At 33.5% G+C, this 8,643-nt stretch overlaps 1 pseudogene; it reads left to right on the top strand.

Moving 5' to 3' along the window:
* Window positions 1-6,764: 6,764 nt before the first annotated feature.
* Window positions 6,765-7,125, top strand: LOC110223230 (small ribosomal subunit protein uS10 pseudogene; annotated as a pseudogene).
* Window positions 7,126-8,643: the final 1,518 nt, after the last annotated feature.

Raw genomic sequence — 8,643 nt, 5'->3', positions numbered from 1 at the left:
GCAATTTATCACAAGGATAATACACTATGACCAGGTAGGATTTTACCAGGAATGCAGGACTGATTCAATATTAGGAAAACTATCAGCATAATTGACCATATCAATAACAAAACCAACACAAATCATAAGATTATCTGAATAGATGCAGAAAAGGCTTTTCACAAAATGCAGCACCCATTTCTATTAAAAACTCTAGAGAGTGCAGGACTAAATTAAGCTTTCCTTAAAATGACGAGTAGCATGTATCTAAAATCATCAGCAAGCATTATCTGTAATGGAGATAAGCTAGAAATATTTCCAATAAGATCAGAGGTGAAACAAGGATGCCCATTATCACCATTCTTATTCAATATTGTACTAAAAATGTTAGTTTAGCAATAAGAGAAGAAAAAGAAATTGTAAGAATTAGAATAGGCAATGGGGAAATAACCCTATCACTTTTTGCAGATAATATGATGATATACTTAGAGAATCCTAGAGTATCAACTAAAAAACTACATTAAATATTTAACAACTTTAACAAAGTTTCAGGATATAAGACAAACTCACATAAATCATCAACATTTCTATATATTACCAACAAATCTCAGCAAGAAGTGATAGAAAAATAAATTCTATTTAAAGTAACCATAGGCAATATAAAATATTTGAGAATCTACTTTCCAAGACAAACCTAGGAACTCTATTAACACAATTACAATTTTTTTTTCTCACAGAAATAAAGTCAAATCTAAATAATTGGGAAAATAGCAATTGCTCATGTGCATGCCAAGCTAATATAATGAAAATGATAATTCTATCTAAATCAAATCACTCATTCACTGCTATACCAATCAAATTAACAAAACAAATTATTTTATAGAGCTAGAAAACATAATAACAAAATCCATCTGGAAGAATAAAAAGGCAAGAATATCAATGGAATTAATAACAAAATGTAAAAGAAGGTGGCCTAGCCATAACAGATCTAAAACTGTATTATGAAGCAGCAAACATCAAAACTATTTGGTACTGGCTAAGAAATAGAATGGTGGATCAATGGAATGGATTTGGTACACGATACACAGTATAAATGATTATCATAATCTGCTTGACAAGCCACAGATGTTCTACCTGCTGGGATAAGAACTCGCTATTTGACAAAAACTACCGGGAAAACTGGAAAGCAATATGTCAGAAACTAGGCATAGGCCAACATCTTACATCACATAGCAAGATAAAATCAAAATGGGTACATGGTTTAGACACCAAAGATGCTACCATAAGCAAATTAGGAGAGCAAGGAATAGTTTATCTGTCAAATCTATAAAGAAAAGAAGAATTTATGACCAATATGAGGTAAAGAACATTATGAAATGCAAAATTGATACCTTGATTATATTAAATTAAAAAGTTTTTGCACAAACAAAACCAACACAACCAAGTTTTTAAGGAAAACAGAAAGATGAGTTTTTTTACAACTGTGTCTGATAAAGACCTTTTTTCTCAAATATATAGAGAATCAAGTGAAATTTATAAAAATACATTCATTCCCCAATAGATAAATGGTCAGAGGATATGAATAGGTAGTTTTCAGATGAAGAAATTAAAGCTATCTATTGATTACAGAAATGAAAAATTAAAATAATTCTGAGGTACAGCCTCACACTTATCAGATTGACTAATATGACAGAAAATGACAATGATAAATGTTGGAGATGTGGGAAAATTGGGACACTAATGCACTGTTGGTTTGATTTGTGAACTGATCCAAGCATTCTGGAGAGCTATTTGGAGCTATACCCAAAGGGCTATAAAACTGTGCATACCTTTTGACCCAGCAATACCACTTCTAGATCTGTATCCCAAAGAAATCATAAAAAAGGGAAAAGGAACCATGTAGACAAAAATATTTGCAGCAGCTCTTTTTGTGGTAGCAAAGAATTAGAAATTGAGGGAATGCCATCAATTTGGGAATGGCTGAACTAGTTGTGGTATATGAATGCAATGGAACGCTATCGTTCCAAGAAATGATAAGCAAGTAGATTTCAGGAAAAAACCTGGAAAGACTAGACTTACATGAACTGATGCTGAGTGAAGTGAGGAGAACCAGGAGAACATTATGCAGAGTAACAGCAATACTGTGCAATAACCAACTTTGATAGACTTAACTCCTTTCAGCACTGTAATGATCTAAGACAATTCCCAAAGACTAAAGATGGAAAATGATATCCACATCCAGAAAAATAACTATGGAGTCTGAATGCACATCAAAGCATACTATCTTTTCTCCTTTCTTTTTTCCTTTTTTCTCATAGCTTCTCTCTTTGGTTCTAATTCTTCTTTATAACATGACTAATGTGAAAATGTTTAATATGAATGTATAAGTAGAGCCTATATGACATTGCACACTGTCTTGGGGAAAAGGGAGTAGGGGGATTTAGAACTCAAAATCTTATGCAAGTGAATGTTGAAAACCAAAAATCTTTTTTTAAATTAAAGGTACACTTAATATCCAATGGGATAAAAATGTGGTTTGCTGATGAAAAAATTAAAGAACATGGTATTACATGTCAAAGGCTTGGGAATTCAATATCAAATGATGTAACAAACATTATAAAGGAGGACATACACTATTTTTAACACGTAAAAATTGGCAAGATTTATTTTTGTCAATAAATTTTACTATTAAAAAAAAGATCCTTTCTAAGTCTAGATCTATGATCCTATGAACCAAAGCTATGTACTCCCTATGCCATATGTCATCAGAAGAGAAATTAATATAGCTGAATTAACATACTGACTGTTCACCAAGTAATTGATCAATTATTGAACAATAAATCTTATCTAGCCATTTCAATAACAATGATAACCAGATCTTGGTTAAGAAAACCAAATCAGATCAACTAAATGTTGAGTTAATTCCTCATTATGTTTGTAATTAAATTTTATATCTAAAATACTGAGAATTTTGTAAGAGAAAAGAAAAGGGAGACAACATGGTGCAGTGGGATGGGTATTGAGCTTGTAGCCAGAGAACCTGGGTTCACATTCTGACTTTCTGTCTTTTTGCCTGTATATATTAGTTAAATAATTTAACCCATCAGGGACTCAGTTTCCTCAATTGTAAAATGAAGGTTTGGACTAAATAACTTCAGTGATGCCCTTCACCTGCAATTCTTTTAATCAAAGTGATTATATACATATCTAAGTACTTTTTACAGAAAAGTACTCAATTAATATGAGCAGTTATTATTCAGCAAATGATTCTTTGGTAGTCAACATAATTTTAATAATATTTTATTTTCCCCAATTACATGTAAAAACAATTTTTAACATCCATTGTGTGTTTTTTTAAGTTTTAAATTTCAAATTTTATCTTTCTCTCCTTTTCCTCCCCCCTCCCTGAGATGGTAGGTAATTTGGTATATGTTATATATGTTCAATCATGTAACAAATTTCCATATTATTCATTTTATAAAATGTAACTCAAACTAAGAACAAAATGAAAATGAGTAAGTGAAAAAGTGTGTTTTGGTATGTATTCAGATGCCATCTTTCTTTGGAGGGAAATAAAATTTTTCATCATAAGTCCTTTGAGATATTCATGGATCATTATATTGTCAGGAATAGCTAACTCATTCACAGATGTTCAATATACAAGATTGCTATTATTGTGTACAGTGTTCTGGTTTTGCTCACTTCACTCTGAATCAATTTATGTAACTCTTTCCAAGTTTTCTGAAATCACCCTGCTTGTCATTTCTTATACTGCAACAAAATTCTATAACAACCCTATACCACAACTTGTTCAGCCATTCCTCAGTTGATGGATATCCCCTTAGTTTCCAATTCTTAGCTACCACAAAAAGATTTGCTATAAATATTGTAATGTACCTTGGTCCTTCTCCTTTTTGTTAAATCTCTTTGGGATATAGGTCTAGTAATGGTATTGCTGCACAATTTTATAGTCTTTGGGTATAGTTCCAAATTGTTCTCCAGAATGGTTGGGCAATTCATAACTCAAACCAACAGCTCATTAGTGTCCTAATTTTCCCACATCTTCTTTAACATTTATCATTTTCCTTTTCTGTCATATTAGCCAATCTGAGGTATGAAGTAGTACCCCAGAGTTATTTTAATTTGCATTTCTCTAATTAATAGTGATTTAAAGCATTTTTATATGATTATGGATAGCTTTGATTTATTGAAAACTGCCTATTCATATCCTTTGGTAGTCAATATAATTTCACATGTGAACATCAACATATTTAATAGCTGTTTTATGTTTTAGCCTCTATTTAGGGGGTGGCAGCAGTAGAGAGTAACCGAGTTCCCTAGATGACTGAGATATGAGGCATGATATCATGTGTATGATATTATCTCTATAGCATACTTTTGTAATTATGTCTGCCAAGGAAGTGACAAAGGGAAATAATAGTGATCATTTTTAGTGAAGTAAAATATAAGACAGGACAGAGTAGTATTTTCTCCATGTTTAGTGAATGCTCCCAGTGCAACTTCCCCACATACACACACTCCACTTTCCTCACTTCTTAAGTTGTAAACTTGATCTGGTGTTGTTCCTCCAACCTTACTAACACAATTACACGTAAAAAAACCAATGCATTTCTCCCCCCAAAAAAATGTATTATATTTATTGGTGCACAATTCCTCCCTGAGCATCAATCTTGATCACTAAATGCAAATTTTTCATGAAAGCATAATTCAAGAAGCTTTGAAACATCAATCTTCTCCAAAATGTTCCACTCCTACACTAGCTAGTCTAAGATGATTTTCTCATAAAGCAAATCTAAGAGCTTGCCTATTAATTAACCACCATGGGGTATGCTAAAGACCCTCATGAAATTATTAACATTTGTGTATGCAAAACAGTTAAGTAACTGTTACCCCACTGAAAGACAGATATTAGAGAACATTGAAAGTTATTTTCCCTGCTGAGAAAGACCAGTGGAACTTATGTCATCCTGCAGGGCAATCAAGGAATCTGTAGTGCAGTACACACACACACACACACACACACACACACACACATTATATATACACACATATATACATATATATAGAGAGAGAGAGAGAGAATTTTTTTTTCTGAATGTGTCAGATGCAGCATGCTACTAGATATTCAAGATAATTTAAGAGTGACAATAATGGCATTTGCATAGTGATTCAAAGGGAAAATATGTAAGTTGTTTTAATATGAAAAAATTATACTAAGACATAATCTAATTTACAAGGATAGATGAGCCTTCTGTACCAAAACATAACAAAAGTTTTTTTTTTTTTTTATTATCTACTGCCTTTAATTTTGGGTATGACATTCTTGACTTACATGAGAATATCATGCAATGGGTTTTCACTCTAGTAATGGTGATGAGTTTGCACAGATACATCCACATTTGTTACTGTGATTCTGGTTCATGCCTGTGGCCAAAAGAAACTGTCAGGTCAATACAGGTTCAATTACCTAGTCCTATACTGTTTGCTGACAAGCTCTGCTTAAAGTCATGCCTTCATGAATTCTAGTCAAGATTTTAAAAATCTGCAAACACACCAAAGAGGGGTAGAACCATAGAAAGAAAATATGAGTTATATAAACTGGTCAGCAAAATGGGTGAAATAATGTGGAGGAGGGTGCAGTGGATAGAGCACTGGCCCTGGAGTCAGGAGGACTTGAGTTCAAATCTTGCCTCAGATACATAACACTTATTAGCTGTGTGACTCTGGGCAAGTCACTTAACCCCAATTATCTCACTAATAATAATAATAATAATAATAATAACAACAACAACAACAACAACATGGGGGATACCCAGGAGGAATGGAGGCATTAGACATGTAGGCAGATTCAATAATAGAGTTAACCAAGTCAAGCAATAATACAAACAGAAGCAGAGAAATAAATAGCAGTCCAGGGTGTCAGAGATGCATGTACAACTAATATATTCCTTGATAAAGACACAGAGGCATTTTAAAGCTGAGAAAAGGAAAAAAAAAAAGGCCTTACAGGAAAAAAAAAAGAAAAACTGATATATAAGAGAGATAAGAGTTGAAATCAGAAAACTGGAGAAAATATGAGACAAAAAAAGAGAAATAGTTGAAGACATTCATCTGGTTTTCATGTTATGGTCTGAAGCTCCCCTTCTTTGTAAAAAGCAAGAGGTAGAAAGGATTTTCAGGCCTGAAACCTGGTGATCAGATATGGTCCTTTAGTTTTATTTCAATAAGGCTGATCAGTGTCCCATAGAAATGTTGGGCTCTATAATTTAAATTTTCCAGTGATATGTGAACCAGGGTCTCCTGCCCTAGTCCATATGTGTTAGAGAGCCATTCTTTATTATTTTTCATATCTGCTTTGGGAATTACTCATTTAAATCTCTGTCTAGGCAGCCTCTCTCTCTCTCTCTCTCTCTCTCTCTCTCTCTCTCTCTCTCTTCTCTCTCTCTCCTCTCTCTCTCTCTCTCTCTCTCTCTCTCTCAGAGGTATGGTGTTTTGTGTCTATAAATGGCCAATATGATAAGAATTCAGAGCAGGCCTGATCCAATATCCTGCCACTTTACTAATAAAACCCAGTTCCACAACAGATCAAGTAAGGCACTGACAGAGTCACTCAGAAATATCCACATTTTTACATCTTATGTACAATATTTGATGAAGAAGTAGGATTAGAAATTTTAACATTGAGAGTCGCTGCCTCTCCTCCTGACTCACCGCTGTTCGGTCTCACCGAGGAATAAGTCGGTCAGGAAGCCGCTTGCACTGCCATGGCATTCAAAGACACCAGAAAGGCCCTCGTGGAGCCTGAAGTGGCCATTCACCAAATCCGGCTCACTCTTACCTGCCACAATGTGAAATCCCTCGAGAAAGTGTGTGCTAAGCTAATTAGAAGTGCCAAAAAAAAAGAACTTGAAAGTGAAGGGACCTGTTCAAAAGCCTACTAAGACACTTCCAATCACAACTAGAAAAGCTCCTTGCTGTGAAGTTTCAAAAACTTGGGATAGGTTCCATATGAGAATTCACAAACGGCTTATTGATTTGCACAGTCCTTTTGAAATTGTTAAACAGATCACTTCAATCAGCATTGAACCAGGTGTAGAAGTTGAAGTCATCATTGCAGATGCCTAGCCAATCATCTCTTTTAATAAATTGACTGCAACTATAAATTTTTTTTTTAATGTTGAAATCATCTAGTCTAGCACTCGTCAAACTGGGAACATTAAGAGATTACCAATTCAGTACAAGTAGTACTGCAAGAAATAAGTCATAAAGATGGACAAGTATGCATCTTTGTTATCTATAGAGGTTATGCATAATGTGAATTGAGCTGCTGCAGGGAAGTATCAGAGATTGGTTAAAACTGATTATTTGATGAGAGTTTTGCTTTTAGTCTAGAATTGTGCATATCCAATAATGTATAGCATTCAATGGATGGATTGTATTACCAAACCATATGCAAAAATAATCAATGTGCATTTATGCTCAGTCTTTTTTTTTGCCATAAATATTTCTTTACATCAATATCCATTTTGAGTAACTGGATAAAAGTCTGACAGGTAAAAAAGGCAAAAGCATTAATAACCAAAACTCTTGAAAAGAAGACAAATGTCTGTGACCCTTGTCTAAGTATTAAATTCCAAATGCTGAAGAAAATAAAATGATAATTGCTGTCTCCAATGTAAGTTTGTTTCTAATGGCCTTGATGTTCCCTATCATGATTCTGTTAACAGATTTTATCATACATATTTTTTGATTTAAAAAGTTTGTGGTTTCAGTAAAACTGCAAAAGCAGTTTTTTTTTTTTTATAAAATATGAGCTGACGGTCAAATCTAGTGAATGGTAACAGGCAATCAGATGACAAGAAAGAAGTGAACTTCACATTGAACAAGTATTTGAAGAAACAGAAAGCTCTTTGCAGTGTAATAGCTCCTGCTTAGATTTTTAAAGGGCCAGATAGCCATTAGAGCTGAGACCTGATGTAAACTACTTTTGCTAGGCCCCTTGTATCTAACGGTGAGTATTTTAGGGAAATAGAGACAGGAATAAAGTCTGTGACCATGGAACTGGTTAAAGCTAGTTGGTTTCTATGAATATACTGAATTTAGGTCATTGATTTTATGTTCATGGTATTCTAACCATCTTAGTTGATTTTGTATAACTTTTTTCAGAAACCTCTATGCCTATTAGCATTTTCCCCTTACATATTGTGATTTTGAAGTTTTAGATCAAAATTTTGCCTCTTTCATTAAATGCTTTACAAATAGTCACTTACTACACTATAAAGCAAAATTAAAAAAAATAAAAGGACACATTTTGGCAATGATCATTCAGTCTAAAATGAATTAGATTTTATAACAATTATATAAAATTCAGAAGCATTCATAGAAACATCTATTTTATCTAACTTTCAATACACGTCTTATTTCTTTAAGAAATAAAACAAAAAGCTTAAAATTCAAGTGTTAAAATGTTTCACTGGGGGCAGAGCCAAGATGGTGGAGTAAAAGCAGTGGCTTCCTTGAGCTCTCCCCCAAACCCCTCCAAATACCTGTAAAAAATGGCTCTAAACAAATTCTAGAGCAGCATAATTCACAAAAAGACAGAGTGAAACAAATTTCCAGCTCAAGACAACCTGGATGGATGAA

Source organism: Phascolarctos cinereus, unplaced genomic scaffold (assembly GCF_003287225.1).
Source record: "Phascolarctos cinereus isolate Bilbo 61053 unplaced genomic scaffold, phaCin_HiC Scaffold_4;HRSCAF=312, whole genome shotgun sequence".
NCBI lineage: Eukaryota > Metazoa > Chordata > Mammalia > Diprotodontia > Phascolarctidae > Phascolarctos > Phascolarctos cinereus.
The sequence above is the reverse complement of the archived record's forward strand: the minus strand, read 5'-3'. Positions and strand labels throughout refer to the sequence as shown.